The sequence below is a fragment of the Budorcas taxicolor genome, chromosome 1 (assembly GCF_023091745.1).
Source record: "Budorcas taxicolor isolate Tak-1 chromosome 1, Takin1.1, whole genome shotgun sequence".
Classification (NCBI taxonomy): Eukaryota; Metazoa; Chordata; class Mammalia; order Artiodactyla; family Bovidae; genus Budorcas; species Budorcas taxicolor.
Window position 1 is genome coordinate 31,920,854 of NC_068910.1, and position 25,398 is coordinate 31,946,251.

Sequence of the window (25,398 nt, forward strand, 5' to 3'; positions counted from 1 at the left end):
CTGTTACTCTCTCTATACATCTCACTCTCTTCTCCCCTCTCCCCATGTCGATGAGTCTGTTCTCTATGTCTGTTTCTCCACTGCTGCCTTGCACATAAATTCATCAGTACCATCTTTCTAGACTCCATTGAAAGGCTGTTGCTGAACGAGAAGACACCGGGGTTTTTGGCCTCCGGAGGAGAAGAATTCAATCCAGGGCCAGAGATGAGGCTTGATTGCTCAGAGCTTTTGTGTAATAAAGTTTTATTAAAGTATAAAGGAGATAGAGAAAGCTTCTGACATAGGCATCAGAAGGGGGCAGAAAGAGTACCTCCCTGCTAGTCTTCAGCTGGATGTTGTATAGTCACTAGCAGTCTGTTAAGGAAAGAAAGGAATGTCTTAAAACTCAGAATGGCACCAGGCCCCTCACCCATAAGATACATTTTGGGATAATCTTGACACCAGACGATTCATCCGGGCCATAAAATGATTAACTTGAATCTTGTAGAAGGGCAGATTACAAATAGTTTTGTTTACATAGATTAGGGGAACAGTATCTGAGTCTGAGCCATTAGGCGGAACTGACTTGAAGACAGAGTTTGGGGTAAATGCATAGTACATTAGCATAGCTTAAGACAAATATTTCCATAAGAAAAATGCATTGGTTATCTCAAGGTTTGAGAATAGTTAACTTCAGGTGAAACCAGGTGTCATTATGGCAACATAGTATTTTAGGAGAAACCTCCTTTTAAATTTGTATAGAGAAGAAAAAAATATCGCTAGTTTGTTTCCTCCTGCCATTTAAGAGAGATAAAAATGTCTGATACTTGCAGGCTATTTCCTCCATTTGGGGACCCCTGGCCTTCCTGCCTGTTACCCTCTCACCATATATGAGCTACTATATGATATTTCTCTTTCTCTTTATGACTTACTTCACTCTGTATAATAGGGTCTAGGTTCATCCACCTCATTAGAACTGACTCAGATGTGTTCCTCCAACAGTATATTTTAAATAAGATGTCTTTAACTGGAATCATATACTGAGCACATACTATATTAATTATAATATATTAATAATGAAGCACATAATATGTTGATCAGTGGATGAAAATAATGGTGATCAGAAGCTCACAGGAACCTAACCCTGTATTTCTCCTAGAAGAATGGTTCAGTATTTATGGCAACTTTATAGAACATAGTGTTCTATGAATGATGAGATTTGATTGTATCAATTTCTTGAGGCACACACACCCCCCCCCCCCCCCCATTTTAGTAGTGGTCCTCTGTATTTATTCAGGAATCTCAGGAGCAGGACCAGTTACAAAGTTTGTGGGCTCAGTGCAGATGAAAAATGCAAATTAGGAATTTTAAGCTGACAAAAAAAAATTTAAAAAAATTTTAAGAAAAAAAAGTAGAAAAAATAACAAGAAAAAGGAAAATGGAAAAAGAATTTCAAGATGAGCATTAAACCAGGTAAGCTGCACATATGGGTCCTCTGTGAATATATGTCACAGGCCCATAAAGCTGGTCCAGCACATGGGTTTGCTTTACTTGATCTGAAAGACTGTACCTCTAAACAGTAGGCTGGGAGAGAAGGGGAGAATCTGCTAAGCCCACAATGGCTATTGCTTTCAATGGCCAGTGTAAAGGGTTTGAAGTGCCAAAAATCTTGGCTTTCTCTGCCCACTGAAGTTAAATAAAAAGTACGGAGACAGAATTTGGCAGAAGTAGAAAGGTGGCTTTCATCCTCAGCTGGCAGAGGGGAGAACGCAGTTTGCTGGTGCCTCCAGAGCTGGGCTCCTCCTCCCTTGAGGAGTCCAGGGGCTTATATAAGATGAAGGCTCAAGTCATGGGTAGGTGATGAGGAACAAAGGTGTAAGGATCTTGTCTTCTTCCTCTGTGTTGTTTCAGAAACAGTCACAGGCTGGCGTCAGGTAGTTGGGTCTAACGTCTTGTGCATTGTTCTGCGGGCTTCTTTCTGAAATGCAAAAAGAGAAGAACTACAAGGGGTGGTTTGCGAAGAGAGTGCTGTAAAGGTGAGCACCAACTAGAGGGTGCAATTAGCATGCAGTCAAAGGATACTAGGTACAGAATATAGCCCATGCAGAGTTAGGGGCACAAAACCAAACTTAGTTACAGGCTACAGATTAGGAACAGGTGAAGTAAAAACTAGGAGTGATCAAGCCTGCTCACAGTTACCTTCTGTGTTCTCAGGAAAGAAAAGAAAAACTGATTGCTCTTTTTTCCTGGCAACCCACTCCAGTACTCTTGCCTGGAAAATTCCATGGACAGAGGAGCCTGGTAGGCTGCAGTCCATGGGGTCTCGAAGAGTCGGACACGACTGAGCGACTTCACTTTCACTTTCACAACAAAAGTGAAGGCTCACTGTTCAGTGGACTCTGCTAGTCCACTAGGGTAGAGTCCTTGCTGGCCCAGGCCTTGCCCAGGCTGCTAGGTTCCTATTTCTAGAGCTCCTATCACATGATCAGTTAGTTGCCCATCCCCAAAGCATTAATATCATGGGAAACTCTTGAGTCTGGAGTACGGTCAAGACTTCTTCCTCTTTATGAAGCTGTCTTTGGAGGACTTATTTCACATCTCATCCCAGTCTGTCCTGATGATTTTCTAAAATGTTTAATTTGGAGGCAGCAGCTATCTGTAATATAGCTGCTTCCAGGAAGGTCCTGGAACTTGAAGCTCATTTGACTTTTCTTATTCCAGGGGTCTGCCCAGCAAGCCGGAGGAGGGCTTTGCTAACTTAAAGGGCCAATAGATTCATCCCCTCAAAGTGTGAAAGCCCAGGAGCCTTGCTGCTTATGAAGAGGCTATCAGATTCCCCTACATAGAACAGTGACGGTTTGCTCCGGGGGACTGTCTGATTCTTCCTTTGGTGCAGCAGTGAAGAGTTGACACAGAGGGGTCATATATATCTTTATTTGGTTTGGCCTACAAAGAGTTTTCTTCTTTTTTTGTGAAATTTCAAATAAGTTGTTGGCGTTTAAATTTCATAAAGAAGTCAATTGCAGCCTTTTTTGGGGAAAAAAAAATCTGTGTATCTGAGAGCACGTGGCTTATAGTCCCATATCTGCCATTGCCTGGAGCTGACAGCAGCCATATAGCAAGCATGAGCTTTCCTCTTCTATAGCCCCTGTGCCCACTCCTTCCCTTCTCCTGCTGGTCCAGGTAGGCAGGGCTGATAGATGCTGATGGGGATGGTACTGAACCCCTTGGGACCCAGGTGGTACCAGTTGGTAAATACTTTGAGGGTCACCCCTGCCTGGAGCCATTTGAGCTGCTAACCTTGCTCTGCAGAGAAGCAGCTGTCAGCTTCTTGCTAAAAAACAAATTTAAATTCTGACTCCTGGGTCACTCTGTTACACTGATTAATCTGTTAGATTGTCAGTATTCTCCACCGTTTCATTTGTCGGGAGCAGGCTTTCTAGATGAGCCTAAGAGGAATTCAGAAAGTCTGGCCTTGTCTCTGCTGATGGAGTGGGCACCTTGGGAAGCCAATTAGCATGAGAGCTGAGGCCCTTCCTGGGGGATAATTCATCCTGATGAAATGAGGAGCCAGGTATGGAGAGCCCGACCCTGTTAGAAGAAGCTCAGCTGTCAGATAATGGTATAAAGTCTGACATCCTGATTTCCTCTCTGCATCCAGCCCTCACTGGCTCCTCTATTTCCTTGGAAAGTGGAGCAACAGGTAAAAAAGGAACAGTGTTTCTCTACTCACTCTTGGGTATCCATCTCGCAGAGCTGAATGTAAAAGGGCTAAAGAGACATTCTCCCATTGATTCCCCCTGGGCACTTGTGACACTTTGAACACACCTGTACACCTGGCGAATGCTCCAGTGCTCTGTGGGAGAAGACATGTGGGCCCCTGTTGGTGGTTTGGGTCCTCGCTAATCATCCTCACCCCTTTTCAGGTCCTGAAAGTGTAGCAAACAGACATAAGGAGCCAAATGGGTTCAGATTCAGAAATTAAGACTATGGCAGGGTGGTTATATTGTCTTCAGTTTTCTTAAAATAGTGTAGATGATGCTCTGTGTGTGTTTGTTAAATTTAATATATACACTGGGAACTATTGATGAACATCTTGATTATTCTTAGCCTGGATATCTATTGCCACATAACCCACCCCAAGGTTTACTGGGTTAGAAAGTGGCATTTTAGTATTTCTTGTGGGTCTGTTGTTGGACTGACTTAGGTGGTCACTTCTCACTTGGAGCTTCTTGTGTGGTTGCAGCCTGGTGGCAGCTGGGGCTGGAGACATCTGAGTTGAGTGGATGTCAGTGGGCTTTCTTTCCTCCTGGCTGACACCTGGGCTGGGATGCCGGGAGTAGCTGGGGTCTAGCCGAGCATCTCTTCCCCGCATCCCCATCCCATCCCCTCTCACTCTGACACTGCTTTTCTAAAATTTTACCCCTTGAGGGCTGCCTGGTGGCTCAGATGATAAAGAATCTGCCTGCAATCTGGGAAACCCAAGTTTGATCCCTGTGTTGGGAAGATCTCCTGGAAAAGGGAATGGCAACCCACTCCAGTGTTCTTTCTTGGGAAATCCTGGGGATAGAGGAGCCTGGTAGGCTACAATCCGTGGGGTTGCAATGAGTTGGACACGACTGTGCAACTAACACTTTGATGTTTCTCGCCCACTCTTTTCAAGTACTTTGGTAAAAGTCTTTCCCTCCTTCCTCTCCACATTTTAACAGTTTCCATGTTAAACCCCCCGCGCATTACCCAGTCTCCGTGTGTCCTCTTTTTCCTGCCTGGACCCTGTCTCAGACTTGAGGTGAGCTGGTTTCTCAACTGGGAACCGTTTTTGTCCTTCAGAGGACACTTAGGAATGTCTGAACAGGTCGTTGGCTGTCACCAATGAAGGGGGTTGCTGCTGGCGTCTAGTGAGTAAAGGCTGGGGATGCTGCTAAACAGCCTACAATGCACAGGGCAGGCCCCATTAACAAAGACTTACCCGTCCCGGATATCAGTAATGCCCAGATGATAGAGAGCTCTCAGGTCTGCTATTCAACTATAAAATCAACACAAATTTTACAGATCACGTAGGAATAAAACTATAAAACCAACGACATTTAAATTAACAATATTCACTGAAAGTTAAAGATGCCATTGTTTTGGTATGAGGTGCTCCTGACTGGTGCTCTCTGCCTGTGAGGCTGGCTGATGTCAGGCCTTAAGCCAGGCCACTCCCTTCTTTCCAGATGTCTCTCCTCCTAGGGCACACCATGGGGTCTTGCTGGCCTTTACTTGGCAACAATATGATTTTCATCTAAAGTCTCCCATTATCCTTTCTTTCATTAACTTGTATCGATGGATGTTACATTAATTGGTGTCAATATAAATGTTTGCCAAGGAGAACTCAATGGTATTTCTCAGTCTTCAGATATTTTTTAAGATTTCATAGAAATGAAGGCAGGAGACAAAAACAGAATGTTTACAGAGAGCTCATGGCACCCCAAGAAGCAATCCTTGAAGTGCTGGGAGAGAACCACTCTTCCAGTATTTGATGAAAAATGGAGAGAGATGCCTGTTTCTTCTCGTGGTTGAGGATGGAAATACAGCAAGCTTCCACTGTGAGCGGAAGGCTTTGCTAACAGACAACCGCAGCTTGCTTCTTGGCTCTTTTTGTAGTGCCTCAAAGATGAAGAAAGGCCTTTCTAATAAAAGCTTGATCCCTCTGCCGCACAGTGGGAAGTGCTCACACGTTCCAATCAACATGTTTTGCTTCCTCAGCTCTGGCTTCCTAAATGAACTTCCCCAGTGACAGGAGGAGAGCAACATGAGATGTTTCTCCTCATGAAAGAGATTTGTTGGATTTCCTGCTTTTTCCCCTGGCAGGGGAAGTGTATGCGCTTCTGAGAGCTGTTGAGTTTGCCCTGTGCAGACTAGCTCTGCAAAGAGCCCGTGTTCTAAACTCCACCTGGGCCACGCAGACCTCATTCCTGGATCTAATAACACATCTAGCTGAACAGATCCATCACAGAATCTTGTCTTGCTCTGTATTTTGTTCACGTGTTAGCACCTTTTGCAAATCTAAACAATTATGAAACCATTTAGAAACAATAATGCTTAAATGCAAATACTTATATGTTATTAAACTGTTAGCATCTTGCGGAATTATTTCCTTATGGTTAATTACTTCATTTCTTTATAGCTAGCCCTGATTGATTGCTAGTTAGGGCCATTTCTACTCTGTAAGAAAATATAGTTATGTGCTTTGAAACTCTGGGATGCTCACCACCACTTTCCAAACTGAGAGTGTTTTTTTTTTTTTGGTCATGGGAGTTCTTCATTTTAATTTTGTTTTTATTTTTAAATAAATATTTAGCTACAGTGATTTTGATGAAAAGCTCTTTGCTGGCTTAATGAAGGAATTTTATGGGTCTATATAACATCAGTGTCTTAATTACTACAAATGGATAATAAACCCTTTCTCATATGTGGGAATGGGAAACACACAGAGTGAGCGCCATTAGAAACAATTGGATTTTCACTTGATAATTCAGTAAAAAAAAAAGTAAATACTACAAATAACAGCCCAAGGGGTAGTTTGTGCAGCTCCACCAGAAACCATAGGGCATAACTAATTCTTACAGAGATTTTTCTCCGGGTTTTTTGAGCTGTGACAAAAGCAAAATATAACTTCATGCAGGGAATGAAATAGTTTTTCATTTGGTAGATGCTAATTAATTTCTCTCTGTATGCCAGAGACATTTAATTCCTCATCATAAAAGGTCCTTGAATTTAGGGGAACACGTGGAGAGCAATCTATGACCCTAGGCAAGTTGCTGCAGATTCCTGGGAGGAGTATTGTGCGTTCTTACCTTGTGTGTGTATGTGGCTTTAAGAAATTCACTTGATTTTAGAAACTGTCACTTACTGCTGATGCAGAATGGCCTTTGCCTGGTTAGCAGAAGGCCAATCAGAAAATAATCTCAAGAGAGATTGTAGGGTGTGCATTTCAAATGAGCGAATGAAGAGCTGTTTAGTAGATCTTGAAGGAACTATTGAATTATCATGTTCTTTTAACAGTTTCTAAATCAGAGATTTTTCAATGTGGAGTGTGTCTAAGAATTGCCTGGAAAACTAGGTAAGATGCTCTAGTCCAGGAAATTGATTCAGCAGGTTTGGGTGGAGTCTGAAAGTGTGGGTCACTCAGTCGTGTCTGACTCTCTGTGATCCCATGGACTGTAGCCCACCAGGCTCCTCTGTCCATGGAATTCTCCCAGCAGGAATACTGGAGTGGGTAGCCATTCCCTTCTCCAGGGGATCTTCCCAGGTCTCCCACATTGCATGGGAATTCTTGACTATCTAAGCTACCACGGTGGAGTCTAGGAATCCTTTATCGATAAGAATCCTAGAGTGGACCACATTTTGAGCACGTTGGTGTCTTTTGGTAGGGTAAACATTCCTTTGGCAGGTTAGACATAGCCTATGGACTATGCCATAGGCTACAGCAGACTCTATAGCCTGCTGGGCTCCCCTGTCCCTGGGCTTCTCCAGGCAAGAATACTGGAGTGGGCTGTCATGCCCTCCGCCAGGGGATCTTCCCAACCCAGGGATCGAACCCTCCGTCTCCTACATTGTCTCCTACCTACCTGTATTACAGGTGAATTCTTTACCACTAGCGCCACCTAGGAAACTCAGCATGTAATTTTACTCAGTCCCTAATCAAATGGGCCGAAATTCAAGTTAAAAATCCTCTTTATGTACAAAAGTTAAGTTTCCCCCACCTTCTTGGCCATCCAGTGTGTTTATGATCTTTTGGATTATAGCAGCCCTGAGGCTCTAGAAAATGGCAGTTATTTGAAAATAGTGGCTCACGAATGAAGTACATAACTATCTCTAACTTTTTCCATAGCTTTGGTTTGAAATATGGTAGGGATTCCACAGTCTAGATCTGAAGAAAGATTATGCCTCTCAGTTCCAAAAACCTAATTTATAAGCTGCTTATAACAAGATTTTGGTTGGACCTATGTCTACGATGATATTTGATTAAAGATTTATCACTGTAATTGGGGTTTAGCTTTTATTTCTGATGGTGTAAAGCATTTCCTTTGTCCGGTAATTTGCTCCTTTGCTTCTCCACCCCCGTTTTTAAACCCTCAGTGTTCCATAATGTCCTGTTTATCTTCAAATGAATTTGGAGAAAAATTCTTCTACTTCAATTCCAGGATCTTAAGAAACTGACCTATTTTCCTCTTTGGGAGAAAAAAAAAGGGTCCACCATGTCTAATGCAAGAGGACCAGGAGGGTCCTAGGGAATTCTTGTACTCCCCTGACTTAACTCTGTTAATATTTTGGCGTAGTTGACTTTACGTTTTCCAAGTCTAGATTTTTGTTAAAGGGATGTTTGTCATGTTTTGTCGTGTCTTTTGGAATGTCTCCTAAGAGGAGAGAGAGAACACTGTAGGTTTTTTAAAGAACGTTTATTTGATTGAAGTTTAGCTGATTTACAATGTTGTGTTAATTTCTACTGCACAGCACAGTGATTCAGTTATACACACATATGTACTTATGTATATGTGTATACATATATATGCACATATATACACGTTATTTTTCATTATGGTGTATCTCAGAATATTGAATATGGTTCTCTGTGTTACACAGTAGGACTCTGTTGTTTATCCATTCTGTATATAATAGTTTGCATCTGCTAATCCCAAACTCCCAATTCATCTCTCCCCCGACCTCCATTCTCCTTGACAGCCACAGGTCTGTCACTGACGGATTCTTGGAGATATTTCAGAGGCTTTGTACCAGTTGTGTTATTGGCTCATTTCAAACTGGTTCTCTCTCCTAATCCTCTTGGGGTTTATGAGATCCAATTCGAGGACCAGTGAAAGAAATTTCTCTCTTCCTCCCCCTCCTTCCCATTCCTTTCTCTTCCTCCTCCCCCGTTGTTTCTCTCTTCAGCCGGCCTTCTCTGGGTGAAAGACCAGACCTCCCCAAGGGGTTCTGATTGACCGATACCCACATGACACACTAGAGAGGCAGATTTTTCTCTCTGTTGTGACTGCTGTAATTTGATATTTGCCATGCCGGTAGCCACCACATGCTTCCCCTAGTTAAATGACATTTATTTGACATCCTTTGTCACATGAGTAACCTTTATCCTTTGCAGCACATTTATCTTCTTTCAGTCTTTGGGTGACAGTTTGTTAAAATAACAACAGTAGCAGGTATTCATCAGTTACTGACCATTTACAGTGTGCTGGGTGCTGGCCTGAGTGTTTAACATGGACTTACTCTGAATCCTTGCACCCTTCTCTGAGGCCAGTGGTGGTGTCATGCTTTGGCAGGTGAGGCCCTGAGGCTCAGAAGGTTAAGGGATTTGCCCTGACATGGCAGATTCCAACCCTGGTTTCTTGCATTGCCAGCTCATGGTGACAGCGAGTGGGGACTGATGGCTAGGCAGTATTACTGTTGTTTCAGAATCCTCAGCAGCCAGTGCTGTTCCTTATTTCCTGCACTCGGGGAGAACCACAGCTCTCACCCAACGCCTGGCCCTTGGTACATTCCTGCTTGAAAGATTGCTTTGTCTTCAGGTGTGTTTTGGGCTATTTCTAATCCATTTCTTGATTATGTTCCCGCTGTTTTTCTCAAACAAAGGCTCCTGGAGGAGCCAGGGTTACTATTGTTCAGAGGAATCACTGGTCTGAACATACAAGCCGACTGCCCCACTCTCGTGAAAAGAGGAGCGTAGGATGCTCCACAGAGGGCTGAGTGTTCCTCGGTTGCTGGCACGGTCACCCCAGTCCACAGGGACACCGCTGGCCAAGTGTGTCACCATAGTTGAAATGCCCCATGACTCTGGTATAAAGAGAAAGTCAGTGGTCTACATCAAGATCAAATCTCTTTCCAATTTGTATTCTTGAGGAGAGTGCTCAGCTCAGATACACTAGGCCACCTGCCCCCGCCCCACCAGGCTCCTCTCTGCATGGGATTCTCCAGGCAAGAATACTGGAGTGGGTTGCCATTTCCTTCTCCAGGGGATCTTCCCAACCCAGGAAAACTGAACCTGGGTCTCCTGCATTGCAGGCAGATGATTTATCAATTGAGCTATGAGGGAAGCCCACAACATAAACCAATTGGAATCAAATGGGACCAAGATGGCAGAGAAGACTAGACCTTGACCTTCAGTCAGCAAGTGAAATGACACACCCAGAGGTGCCATCACAGTTCCAAGGCACTGTCAAAAGACCAAGCAGTGGGAGGTGGCCCAAATCCTGGAAATCTCCACCCCTTCCCAAAAGTAGTTGGAATAACCCTCCCACTTATTAGCATATGAAAGTAGCCAGCCTATAAAAACTAACCATGCCACATTTCGAGGCTGCACTCACCCTCTGCAATGGCCCACACTTGTCTGTGGAGTGTGCTTCTCTCTGAATCTGAATAAATCCACTTCTTCCTGTCACTTTGTCTCTCACTGAATTCTTTCTTGTATGAGACATCAAGAACCTGAGCTTCACTAGGTCCTGAAACCAAGTACCATGGGTTTTGCCTGGGTTCGAGTGCCAGCCACGTAGGTTATTTAAAGTCCCAATCTGAGGTAAATAGTTTCAGCTTCACTTTGCCAATTTCCACCAGATGTAGAAAAGGCTACCAACCTAGCCCTCCAGGCTGTGCCAGCAAGCTGTATTCACCCGCTGTGTTTACCCCCCTCCCCGGTTGTGTTTTCTTCTAAAATGGCTACTTAACAGCACAATGTAATCTTGATCAGCTAATCCCATTAGGAGACAGTCCCTTTGCAGGACAATCTCATCAGAAATTCCCCTGGAGGAAAACTTATATTAAATTTGGTTGAAGGAATCCTAATTCCACCCAATACAGCCTCTCTAAAATTTATCCCTCTTGTCATGAGACCAGAAAGGCCTGTGGATTCATCCTTATTTTGTTTCTTAGAGATTTTATTAACCACAGAAATGATAAATACAGCAAGTATATTCCACTTGGCTTTCAGTGTGAGATAAAATACTTATTAAAATGAAGAGTTTTGGAAGCCTCTGAGACCAGTAAGTGCATAGAACGTCTGGAGGAGAGGTGAATAAAATGCTTCTGTAGGTTTTTGTTGAGGGGGAGAGGAATGGGACTTGGGTTGTAGGAGGTAGGCAGATGAAAGTACTTTTCCTCACTTGAATAGATGAAACAGGATTAGGCCAGGAGGTTCGAAAGGAGCCAAGAACCACGTGACCCAAAGCCTATTTGTAGGCATAACACACTGTATGTGTGAAGGTTGGTTTGCCAGTCCTGGGATTATTTGCCTAGAATCCATTCTGCGGGCAGAGGGGTGGCCCCTCCAGGTTCCTGTATCACCTGCCTCGGTTAGGCCAGTGGGGTGTGTGGGTGGGAGGTTGGAGGCAGAGGTAGGGCAAGCCAGGGTCTATTTTTCTCACCTTTCTGCTGGCAGCAACTTTGATTTCCCCTGTGGCTTCAGCCATCAGCTTCTGCTTGAATAAGGCAACACCTTCCCCCTATTGGGCTTCCTAGGCTGCGCTAATGGTAAAGGACACGCCTGCAAAGGCAGGGGACACCGGTTCGACCCCTGGGTTGGGAAGATGCCCTGGAGGAGGACATGGAAACCCACTTCAGTATTCTTGCCTGGAGAATTCCATGGACAGAGGAGCCCGGCAGGCTATAATCAAGAAGATCTCAAAGAGCTGGACATGACTGAAGCGGCTTAGCACGCATGTACTTCCCTTGGTTGCTTTAGGACTGTAAGGCCTTTCTGCTGTTGATTTTTTCTGGGGCCATCTCACTGTCCCTTTTTGGCTTCTCAGCTCTTTCCTCCTTTGGGTAATCAATTTCCTGCTTTTAATTCCCTCTGTGTCAAATGCAGAGAAGTTTCCATTTTTTTCTGGCAGGATCCTGAAGGATGCAGTCTGAGTTCCTTTATTTTTAGAAGTGGCCCCATGAGACCCACACATGAACTAGGTACATGTTTGGTTTATTCTTCATTTAGAGACATTCCTGTCCTTCTTGTCTTCCTCCTTGGGTTCCATCAAGGACCAGAGCTCAACTGTCATAGGCTTGTACCTCTACTGATCAGAGCACCATTGGCAAAGAATGTTGGTTTCATATTGATAAGGTTGATTGGATGGATTTTGGGGGCTCAGTAAATTGAATGCCCAGAACTGGGAATAGGTAGGGAGCCCCACATCACCTGGATCATAGAAACGTTCCTGCTACCACTGCTGACCTCTAACCTGATGATCCCCAAAGGCTCAAGAGTCCTGATGGAAAGAATGCTGATGACTGACCTTAAGTAACATGGGCCCCTCTATCTGTACCAGAGGACTTGGGCGTGGGGAGGAAGGAGCCCTGTGTTTTGACTTCCATAGTGACTGTGCGTGTCTGCAGTCAGCATCCCACAGAAACCATGCGTGGAGAACAGGCGGCTCCCCAGGGAGAACTGGGCCACTGCTGGGAAGTGCGTATGGAAGCTGTGCAGCTGCAGTGGGGCTGATGCTTGCCACATGCTCAATGAGGGATAGTTCTTATTGGTTCCTGTTTCTATCCTGCCTTCTCTGGAGAGGGTCTGATACTCACTACTGGGTTTTTTTGACCCTTAACTAAGAGTATCCTCTCATTTGCGAGTTTACAGATGAAGAAATGGTGGCCTGAGGTGCTGAAATAAATGCCAAAGCTCGCACAACTGGAAAAGTAACCCAGCTGGATTTTGGTTTGGTTTGTCTGACCCCAAGGCCTTGGAGGCCAACCAGGAAGCCTCCTTCTAGAGAAGCTAGTCACGCTCACTGCTTTTGTGGGTACCTCCATCTAGAAGGAGCTCTGAGGGATTACCTTACTTTAGGAAGTCATAGTGTACCTTGTACTAGAGGCTCTGGAAGGTCCTAAAGTGATGAACCATGTAGAACTTCGCTGAGCTTGGAATTTACAAACCCAGTCTGACCTTGGAACCCACTGAACTTATTAAATCTGTGTTAGGTAGAGTTCTCCAGAGAAACGGAACCAGCAGGACACATACTGTAAGCTGGAGGTACAGGGAAGCTGGTGGAATTGCAGGCTGAGTCAGATGACTTGAGAACCAGGGCAGCCAGTGGTGTTAAGTCCCAGTTCCCGGGACAGGAGGAGATGAGTTGAGATGTCCCAGCTCCAGCAGGCAGGATGGAAAAGGGGCCAGTTACTCCTTCCTTGCCCTCTATCCTGGACGGAGGTTTGTGACATTGTATAGGAGATAGGGATCAAGACCATCCCCATGGAAAAGAAATGCAAAAAAGCAAAATGGCTGTCTGGGGAGGCCTTACAAATAGCTGTGAAAAGAAGAGAAGCGAAAAGCAAAGGAGAAAAGGAAAGATATAAGCATCTGAATGCAGAGTTCCAGAGAATAGCAAGGAGAGATAAGAAAGCCTTCCTCAGCGATCAATGCAAAGAAATAGAAGAAAACAACAGAATGGAAAAGACTAGAGATCTCATCAAGAAAATTAGAGATACCAAGGGAACATTTCATGCGAAGATGGGCTCGATAAAGGACAGAAATTGTCTGGACCTAACAGAAGCAGAAGATATTAAGAAGAGGAGGCAAGAATACACAGAAGAACTGTACAAAAAATATCTTCACGACCCAGATAATCATGATGGTGTCATCACTCACCTAGAGCCAGACATCCTGGAATGTGAAGTCAAGTGGGCCTTAGAAAGCATCACTATGAACAAAGCTAGTGGAGGTGATGGAATTCCAGTTGAGCTATTTCAAATCCTGAAAGGTGGTGCTGTGAAAGTGCTGCACTCAACATGCCAGCAAATTTGGAAAACTCAGCAGTGGCCACAGGACTGGAAAAGGTCAGTTTTCATTCCAATCCCAAAGAAAGGCAATGCCAAAGAATGTTCAAACTACTGCACAATTGCACTCATCTCACACACTAGTAAAGTAATGCTCAAAATTCTCCAAGCCAGGCTTCAGCAGTACGTGAACAGTGAACTTCCAGATGTTCAAGCTGGATTTAGAAAAGGCAGAGGAACCAGAGATCAAATTGCCAACATCCGCTGGATCATGGAAAAAGCAAGAGAGTTCCAGAAAAACATCTATTTCTGCTTTCTTGACTATGCCAAAGCCTTTGACTGTGTGGATCACAATACACTGTGGAAAATTCTGAAAGAGATGGGAATACCAGAGCACCTGACCTGCCTCTTGAGAAACCTATATGCAGGTCAGGAAGCAACAGTTAGAACTGGACATGGAACAACAGACTGGTTCCAAATAGGAAAAGGAGTACGTCAAGGCTGTATATTGTCATCCTGCTTATTTAACTTATATGCAGAGTACATCATAGAAATGCTGGGCTGGAGAAGCACAAGTTGGAATCAAGACTGCTGGGAGAAATATCAATAACCTCAGTTATGCAGATGACACCACCCTTATGGCAGAAAGTGAAGAGGAACTAAAAAGCTTCTTGATGAAAGTGAAAGAGGAGAGTGAAAAAGTTGGCTTAAAGCTCAACATTCAGAAAACTAATATCATGGCATATGGTCCCATCACTTCATGGGAAATAGATGGGGAAACAGTGGAAACAGTGTCAGACTTTATTTTGGGGGGCTCCAAAATCACTGCAGATGGTGATTGCAGCCATGAAATTAAAAGATGCTTACTCCTTGGAAGGAAAGTTATGACCAACCTAGATAGCATATTCAAAAGCAGAGACATTACTTTGCCAACAAAGATCCGTCTAGTCAGGGCTATGGTTTATCCAGTGGTCGTGTATGGATGTGAGAATTGGACTGTGAAGAAAGCTGAGCGCCAAAGAGTTGATGCTTTTGAACTGTGGTGTTGGAGAAGACTCTTGAGAGTCCCTTGGACTGCAAGGAGATCCAACCAGTCCATTCTGAAGGAGATCAGCCCTGGGATTTCTTTGGAAGGAATGATGCTAAAGTTGAAACTCCAGTACTTTGGCCACCTCATGCGAAGAGTTGACTCATTGGAAAAGACCCTGATGCTGGGAAGGATTGGGGGCAGGAGAAGAAGGGGATGACAGAGGATGAGATGGCTGGATGGCATCACTGACTCGATGAACATGAGTGTGAGTGAACTCCGGGAGTTGGTGATGGACAGGGAGGCCTGGCGTGCTGCGATTCATGGGGTCGCACAGAGTCAGACACGACTGAGCGACTGATCTGAACTGAATCCAAATTGGACTTCACTGAGCTCACCAAATCAAATGCTAACCTCATTCAGAAAGATACTTACAGACACACCCAAAGATTATGTCTAATCTGGGCACCCCATGGCTACTAAGGTGATCCATGAAATTAACCATCATAGTATGTCTCTGAGGGGCACCATATAGGAAAACTTTACTGCACCCCCACTTTCCCTTCTGGGTGAGTAGATGAGGCTGCTCCTGCCTGAAGATGAGCAGCCCTGGGGCCGTGGCTGCTGTGAGGGGTTGGGGTGAGGTGTTCTGCTAACACATGTGCTGTGCCACACTGATTGGGATCATGCTGGGCAGCTTTGGTGCCAGTCCAGAAATTCTGGACTTTTTCTTCTCCTCAAATAAACAGGCCTGTCACCTTGCTAGGTCATCTCATAAAATTGTCGAAAGGGATTTAAATAGATTTTGACATCACTTAAGGTAGCTAGAGGTCTTCTAGGTGTTTCAGAATTACATTTTGGGTCAGCATAGGTTTCAGTGTTTTGTTACTAGAAAGCTGTATTCTGGGATTAGAGACACACTTGTCATGCCATCTTAGGTTTCTCCAACCAAGATGAATAGAAAAGAGAATTCTATTATTATAATTTTATTGATGCATTTTTAATTAAAAAAGCAATCTCACTCAAAACTTTGACATCTGACATTGTTTTTGAAGTCAGCAGTGCAGCGATCTTTCCAAGTGGAGTTTTCAAGCATGCACGTGTGTGAGTGTGGTGGAGGCAGCAGTGGTGGTCATTTCCTGGTATCCTCATTAGAGAATTAAAGAATAAGGTCTCTGCAGAATTAGAGTGACTTTATTTGAACTGTCAGCTACCATCTCACAACACATTGCAGCTTGCATCTTTTGGCTGTAAAGCTGTGATGCTATAAATCTGAGAAGAGACAGGCAAATTACAAATTAGGCATATTGTGCTATTAGCTGCAGATTTCATGATAAATTCTGCACATAAAAATTTCCCTGTGGTGGTTCTATGAGAATTTGTCCTCCATATATATCTTTCAAAATGAAGATCAATGAATAATGGTTTGGCCAAGCAATAAATACATGATGAACCATCACCTTTGATCTTTCTTGCTTTCTATGAGGTCAGAGTTGGCATGGGTTATAAATCATGATTTATGCCTTTAAATCTCTGATTGTTTTTTTTAAAGGACCCTCTTCCCCCCTCATTGGTTTGCTTTTGAGGTGTTTAATTATTCATCAATCTGTAGTACTTTCACTTCTTTAATGTTAGATATATTTGTTTAATCTTGGACACAATTTGGTTTTTGAGGTTTGCCTTTGCTTTTCCATTCATTGTCTTTGTTGTCAACCTATTGCATTTTAATAACATCCATGTGAAGACTTAGTTGCAATAATAAAACCCTGAAACACATCTGTGTATCCATGGGATCAACTGCAATGGAAATAATAGATTTTAAAATATAATTTGAGGTGTGGAAATAATAGATTTTAAAATATAATTTGAGGTGTTTTTTCCCACTGGGTACATCTTTTTCTATTTTTCTCCAAAACTCCAAACATCTAAATGTTCATAGGAGCTCTGAGGACTCAAGCACATGTGTCACATACCATTATAATGAATTTTAAATACTTCTTGATAGTCTAGGCATTTGATGAGAAGGGATTTTTCAAACTAGCATTTGTTTATAAGATAATTGATAGTTAAAAGAGAACTTGAGTTGGTTTTGCAGAATGCTGGAGGAGGCACATTTCTCTTCAAACTTGAGAGATAGCATACAAATTTCCTTTTATCTTAGTGGTTGATTTTAAATTTTATGGCTGGACTAGACTGTGACATGTCTAGCTCCTAATTTTTCTGCTCTCTGATGTTAAACTACATTCATCAACCTTTTAGCATAATTTGATACTATAATTGGAAACTGGCAAAAGCTTATTTCATACATTATTTCTGTTAATTTGTTTTTATGCCCCAGTTACATTTCCCTGCCACTTAGGACCTCCGGGGGAAAAACTGGTTGGCAGCATACTTAAGAAAAACCCTGGAGTGCCTCACACACAGGGTAAAATACCTCTTTTCCTCCCTGTTCTGTCTTCCTACCCTGAGAGTTAGTTCTCCTCACGCTGAGATTGTTGAAATAGCATGGAGTATTTTAGTGGCTGCAGCATCACCTCATTAAGCATCCTTAGCAAGGATGGAATGTGGCCTTGTGGCCACTCTCGTGAATATAGTCCCCGCACTAAAAAACATTTATCGCCACCATTAAAAAAAGAACTTTTAAAATGAGTTTGAAAGAAAGCCATTACCTCCTTAACTACCAAATAAACTCAGTGGTCTATGTAGATTATGATGAAATATCTCTGGCGCCTCCATCGTATTCTCTTTGTTGCAAAAGCTGTAATTCACACTACGCTTTTGCTGACAGTCGGGTCGCTCTCCTCTCCGGGTCCCTCCCCACGCTCGTCAGTGGCCTTTGCCCACTTACGGCTTTTGCTTTGTTTGCTTTATGCTCTTGTGTTCATCTTGGAATAAACTTGCTTGTTCCTTATTTTAGTTTTAGCAGTGTGTGTGCATGTATGCATGGTATATAAGTCTAAGGTATAGAAACCTTAAATAAAACTTGGTTTTTGTGGAGGCGGTAGAGCAAGTGTTACTTTTAGATTTCTCTGAGTGTTTCTTGCGAATAGTGTCTTTCACTGATTAGACTGCAGCATATCTGGGAAAACTTGAATGAACTGACCTAGGTCATCAGGAATAGAGAAGTATCCAGTTTCTCCACCATCAAACTGACCAAGGTCTAACTGTTTACTTCTTGAAAGCTCCATGAATCCTAAGAAGACACAGTAGTTTTCCGTTCCAGGGGGACAGAGCACAAAAGCTTTTCCTTTGCATCATCTCTTGCCTGCTTTGTGGCGCGTTCTGAATATGGCTTTAAACACAGAGATAGAAGTGGAGGCTGGCAGTCTTGTAGGAATAATATAATCCCTGGGGGTTTGAACTGCTCTACCATCAGCCATTTTCTTAGCCTTGTTCATAACAAACACCTGCTGCTGCTGCTGCTGCTAAGTCTCTTCAGTCATGTCCGACTCTGTGCGACCCCATAGACGGCAGCCCACCAGGCTCCCCTGTCCCTGGGATTCTCCAGGCAAGAACACTGGAGTGGGTTGCCATTTCCTTCTCCAATGCATGAAAGTGAGAAGTGAAAGTGAAGTTGCTCAGTCGTGTCCAACTCTTAGCGACCCCATGGACTGCAGCCTACCACGCTCCTCTGTCCATGGGATTTTCTAGGCAAGAGTACTGGAGTGGTAACATACACCTAGAAACATCTAAATGCTTTGGTTAAGAATTAACGGAATCTTTCTTTAGTTGGCCATTGTTTAAAATTCATTGCAAATCAGTGGTCCCATTTTACATCTGGAGGTTTCCTGAATTTAATCTCAAGTCTTCTAAGGCAAAGGGATTTACAGAAACCAACTGAAACAACAAGTAAGTAAACAAACAAACACCATATCAAAGTGGGTGAACATTCATGTTCATTTGAAGCTCTTAATCTCTCTGATGTGGCTGAGGCCCCAAACCGTGTCCATGGAAGTGCCTGCCTGTGACTTCCAGGCTGGCAAGCAGGACGAGGGACAGAGACCTTTCTGGCTGCAGAACAGCAGGTGGGGTAGGGCATAAATCAGGAGACCTGATCTTAGTTCTCTCCTTCCTTCCTTCCTTCCTAGATGTGACCTGACATACCCCTGAGGTTCACTATCTCTTCTCACAAGTCGGGAGAAAGCCAGGGTGGTGAAATCAAACAAAATAACAGATGTGGAAATGCTTATTAATAATAGACATTTCTGAATGATTATTATTTGGCTTCATCTGTGGCAGGACCAGTGTCATGGGAGATGACCAATGCAGTCACACCTGGCTCGAGCTCGGAAGGGTCCTGAGCTTGCTTGAATGCTCTCCTGTTGCCACCTTGAAATTCCTCATCATAATTTTTGAATACAGAGCCCGACATTTTCATCTTGCACTGGGTCCCCCAGTTATATAGCCAGTCCTGGTTGGGAGTCCACAGTTGGTTTTCAGATGGATTGTTCCCTAAGCAGTTGTTACTGGGCCTTTCCATGGACAGGTGTGATTCTTAGTCCTGTGTGGTCCCCTACCTTGCAGGTCCCCTCAAGCCTCTGGGAGGAACTTTAGAAATTTGGAAGTATATTTATGTGAAATTGTATCACCTTCTGTTCCATCTCTTGAGTCCACCTCTTTTGTCAGGGAGCAATGTTTGGGAGTGTTTCTGGTTGTCATAGTAATTGGAAGGGGTCAGGGCCCTTGGTGATCAGGGGTAAGGGATACTAAGCTTCCTGATATGCACAGACAGTCCCATTGGTTAAGAGAATTTTCCTCCTTCGAATATGATATCCTGGAGGCATTCCAGGTGGCTCAGTGGTAAAGAATCCACCTGCCAGTTCAGCAGATGCAGCAGACAGGGGTTCAATACCTGGGCTGGAAGCATCCCCTGAAGGAAGAAATGCAACCCACTCCAATATTATTTCCTGAAAAATCCCATGGACTGAGCTTGACAGGCTATAGTCCGTAGGGTCGCAAAGAGTTGCACATGACTAAGCATGTACGCACATGACATCCCACGTGATGTTCACATTACTTAACCAGACATTCTTGTAGGTGAAGACTGGTTTCCATTTGCAGGAGGCAGGATCTCAATGCCATTTTGCAGGTAAGTGCAGTATATCTCTGTGTCATTTTAATGCACCGTGAATCATCCAGGAGAACAACTGCAGTAAAAATAGAGGGCATATTCTAGTGTGTTTCATCCAGAAACTTAGAACTAGTCACTAGTTTTGAGGCAATGGTACTAGTGGTACTTATCCCCTGATGCAGCACTGTTGTGTGAGTCTGCACTGACTGAGGGCATTCGGGGGCTCTGATGCACGCATATGTACAAATATACTTATATAGGCTTTATTTCATCATGTCCAGTCCAGACCTACTGATAGTAAATTGGTCCCAGCATCTGACATCTTGTAGGTCTAGTTAAGTGTTGTTGCTCCAGCAGTTTAAAAACTTGTGGCCAGGTGGGAGGGGGGTTCAGGATTGGGAACTCATGTACACCCGTGGCAGATTCATGACAATGTATGGCAAAACCAATACAGTATTGTCAAGTAAAATAAAGTAAAAAAAAAAAAAAGACAACTTGTGGCCAGATCCAGCCTGTAGCCTGTTTTTGTCCAACCCATGAGCTAAGATTGAGTCTTACATTTTTAAAAGGCTGTGCAGTTAAAAAAAAAAAAGTATTCAGTGGAGACTCTCTGTGGCCTGCAAAGCCTACAGTGTTTACTAAATTGTCCTTTATAGTAAAGGTTTGCCGCCCCCTGATCCTTTGTAATAATGCTCAAGCACATATATATCACAATACATAGTTCATTGTAATTATTTTCTGTTTTATTTCTCCTGTATGTCAGAGTCAGGACAAGATATTGATTTAAGCAATTTGTCAGCTGATAGGATATTTACTACTTTCTCTCAGAGCCGTAAATGATGACATTATCCACGACCACTCCATCTCTTGGCTCAGGGTGACCTTCATTCTCAAGCTGGCCTTTCCCACCTCGGAGGGAGCAGTGCTAGCTTAGGGTGAAGGAGAAGTACATATCTCCCCATTCCTCCTGCCTCTAGAGATGCAGGGACTTCTATTCCCCTCTGATGATATTTGCTTGGAGGACCCAGGCATGTGCAACTGAGGGGCTTTCTCTTTTGGGGGGATAATCTGTCTTCAGGATGCTGGTATTAATGGCTGGCCATGTGATAAGTTTACTAGGGTAGGGTCTTCTCTTGTGAGTCAGATAACTGCGATTTTTAAGGGTGAAGTTAGGGAGTCCATTTCTGACTTTTAGTCAAGCTTAATTCTTCAGTAATAAAATTGACATTATTTACATATACTGTTCGGACTCCTATGTCGGTCTCTCTAATTAGATGGGTATACAAAAGTGGAGAAGGAGTGGTATTTAAACACCAGCTTCCTAACCGCATGCATGACCACAATTCATGGTTTCGTCTCATCATTTTAGCAAGCCGGAAAGAAAAGATTCCTTTGTATTGTGTTAGCAGAAGCCTCTTCCTGATCTTTGGGTTGGCCTGAGTCCTATCCTTGAACCATTCGGTTATAGATGGGCCACCCCACTGAGGTCACATACACAATGAGCAGAGATAGATAGCGCTTCTCAAACTACAGTGTACAGATTACCTGGGGATCTTTTGAAAAGATATTCTTTGAGAAGTGACCCAAGGGATTTTATTTTATTCTACTTTATTTTAGTTTTATTTATCTATGTATTTTTTTTTTGGCTGCCCTGGGTCTCCCTTGCTGTGCTGGGGCTCTCTCTGGTTGTGGAGAGTGGGGCTCCTCTCTGAGTGTGGTTCACAGTCTTCTTCTTGCGTTGGCTTCTCTAGCTGTGGAGCACAGGTTCTAGGCACACAGGCTTCAGCAGTTGTGGCGCAGGGGCTCACTAGTGGTGGCTCGCGGGCCCTAGAACGTGCAGACTTCAGTAGCTGTGGTGCACGGGCATAGTTGCTCTGAGGCATGTGGAATCTTCCCAGACTAGGGATCAAACCTGTGTCATCAGCATCACCTGGGAGTTTGTCACAAAGCAGGGAAACACAAGTTCGATCCCTCGTCCAGGAAGTTTCCACCATCCTTTGGGTAACAAGGTTATAAGGAATATTTTAATGTGGTTACCATAGGGGTAATGATGCTGCTGCTACTGCTAAGTCACTTCAGTCGTGTCTGACTCTCTGCGGCCCGATAGATGACAGCCCACCAGGCTCCTCCGTCCCTGGGACTCTCCAGGCAAGAACACTGGAGTGGGTTGCCATTTCCGTCTCCAGTGCATGAAAGTGGAAAGTGAAAGGGAAGTCGCTTAGTCGTGTCTGACTCTTAGTGACCCCATGGACTGCCGCCTACCAGGCTCCTCCATCCATGGGATTTTCCAGGCAAGAGTACTGGAGTGGGTCGCCAGGCAGGGGAAAAAACCACAGATGTCATCATGCTTCATGTTGTCCACCTCTTTTGCTCTGTGAACATGAGTCTGAGATTTCCCATGAAACTCTCCTCAGCAGCTACAGTCCACCATGATCTGTTGCGCATTGATCTCTTTAATGTATAGTGGATGAAATTAATGCAATTATTTATGATGGTAAGACAATACAGGTGTGAAAAAACCCTTGAGGAGACATACATCCTTAAAAAACTGAAAGAAAGGAAGAAACATTGTTTGCTATATTGGAGGACTGTTCTGTCAAGTTTTTATTCTAGGTCCGTCTGTTCCACAGGTAGATTGGGGACTAAGTCTGTGGCCTGGCCCACAGAATAGATAACTTGCTTCACTGGAGAAAATTGGTTCTACATTACAAACCAATAATTTTTAAAAACAGTCATCCTGGAACAAAAAATACTTGGTTGAGCAAGTTTTTTCTGTTGCCTGGAATAGATAAATCCATTTATCACTTGAGAATAGTGTACGCCAAGGTGGTAACAGTGGTTTATCTGAAGTTGCTATGGTTGTTGATGAGTTAGCTGGTGGTCTATAACAGACACTTCCTAAAAATTTAGTGACTTAAACCAACTGTTTGTTTGATTCAGGAGTCTGCCATCTGGGGCAGGTTTGGCGAGGAGAGCTCATCTTTGTTCTACTTGGCATCCATTTGGAGGGTGGGATAGAAGGCGGGAATCACCTGGGGGAGTCACTCACCTGTCTGGTGGAGACTCAAACAGCTGGGGCTGGACAGCTGGAGCTTTGGGACACCTTCTGTTTAGTTTGTTTGTGTGATCTCATTGGTGTGGAGACTTCCTGCATGTCCATCTAGGACTCCCAAAGCCAACACTGAGAGAGAGAGAGAGAAAGAAGGCAGGGAAGGGTGCAGAACCACGCTCCAGCCATATCACCTTTTGTGACCTGTCCTTGGAAATTGTGCAGCATCACTTGCGCTGAATTTTAATTGATCAGTGCAGTTTTGAAGCCCCACGTCATTTCACGAGGAGGAAACATGGATTCTCATGTGGAGTGGCCATATCACAGTGTGAAAAGAACTTGGAGGGTGATGTATATGTATGTGAGTGTGTAGCCATCTTGAGAATATAAAAACTACCACAGAGTGAGTAACAAAAATACATAGCTTTTTGATTTTTTCAAGAAGAGCATGTTTTAATAACCGTAAAAATTACAGTGAAGCATCTTTGATAGAAAGAACTTTGTATAGGGTCTTAGAACTAAAAACTTGGCTGATGTATAGCGTATTTCTTGACCCTAATCTCCCAATCACTCTGATCACTGATTATGACCGAGTCAAGCCTGTTTAACATAGAAAAAGCCGTTGGTAACCCTGGCTGGCAAAATCACAAACAAATTGATTTCTTTTCAATACTTCTTGATATTTCAGACCAGCAACAAGGGAAAACACGAGGATTTTCTAAGTCAAATTAGAGAAATCCCCCTGAAATGCTCACCAGTCTTTCCTGTTCAGCGGAACTTTGTAATTGCAGAGACTGGGCTTGGAATCTGACAATATCGTAGCTGCAGGGCATGGCAGCAGGTGGAGTTCGGCATCTCATAAGCTCTCACTCCCCATTGCAGCTTGGTCACATAGTGAGGAGAGCAACAGAAACACTCAGAGAATGAAAACATCCATCAAAGGCTGACAGACCTCTGACATAGATTTCCTTTTTGTTACTAAAGGAGCTAGTTAGATGTGATGGAGCTGCTCATAAAAATTCTTCAGTGGTCCTGATGAAACAGCTTCGTATGCCCTCTCCTTGTTAAGTGAGCAGGAAAGCGGCATTGGATATTCCCCTGGCTAACACTGAATCTAAGGCAACCAGACCAGTGACACTCAACTCAGTTGTCTTCTGAAATGGGTGAGACTTGGCAGTGAATTGTTTGAATGGTGGGTCTTTGCCATTGAGGGGCTCTCGCTTTGTCATCAGAGCCCAGGATCAGATGCTCTGGAGCCACTGGGACAGGATCTGCTTTTCCCCATGTGAGTCTAATATGTAGCATTTTTTCCTCATCAAAGATGATCCCTTGAGGTAAGAGATTTTTCTCTAGGGCTCAGCAGAGGAGCGTGATCTTATTCCATGCTGGAGGAAAAAGCGGTTGCAGAGGAGTTAGTGAGTAAGATGCCTAGTTGCAGCGGGGTTATTCTAAGGCTGTGCTCCACTCCTTACCTCACCTGCACTGACCACAGGACATCTGGGATGACAGGGCCTTTGTTTCGGTCACCTTGATTACTTCCTGTTCTCCCGTGTCCACTGCCAGAACCTTTGATTCTGGTGGCTCTCTTGCTTTCCTGACACTCAGGGGATTGGCTGCTTTGACCAGGTGGGAGGCTCGAGGCCTATGGGCTCCTGTGTGCTGCACAGCCACCTCCCAGGGCACAGACAGGGAGCAGGAGCTGTCCTTGGACTGGAGGCAGTGACTGTTCCCAGGACCCAGGGCCCCTGCCTTCTTCCGAGTCTGGGGGAGCTCTTCCTCCTCTTTCTCCTTCCTTTCCACGGCTGTCGCGTTTCTTGGCTCATCTAGCATTAAGGCTTTCATGGAGTTAGGCTTTCATAAAACACAGCGAAGGTGGCAGCATCGGGCGGCTTCTGCCTTCTCCCCTGCTGAAAATAAAAATCTCTGAGGCAGTCTAAAAGGGACTGCCTCTCTTCCAAGAGGGGAAAAGAGAGACAAAAACATACAAAGCAACTTCTCAAAAGCGCAACTCTTCTGTGTTGCCAGTTCTGGCATGCTGTGCCAGTTCTCCAGATGGGAAGACCAAGGCCTGGGCGATGAAGGATTTGGACACAGTGACACTGTTAAAGGCTGGTCTCGGCCTGGATTCTGCCAACCAGAGCCCAGTGTGTCTGAGCAGCTCTCTGTCAGTCAGAACCCACTCTGCTCATCAAACAGGAGAAGCACTTATGAGCATTTACCCTTGGCATGGCTACGACTTCTGTCCTCTTGACCGATCGGTGGCCCATCAGAACACCTCAGAATTCCAGCTTTCAAGCTGTTGTGGTTGTGTGATTGGGGACAATTCACCAGACCTCTCTTGTTGTTCAGTTTCTGAAATCTAAAACACTTCCTCCATCAACTTAACAAGATGGTGAGGATGAGAGGGAAACACAGCAAGTCTTCAGCACGTTGTCAGCACCCCATGAGTGGAGTGTAGCTGTCAGAACTGCGATTATCTGCCTTTGCTTGTTTCGGACTTCAAGTGATCATGTG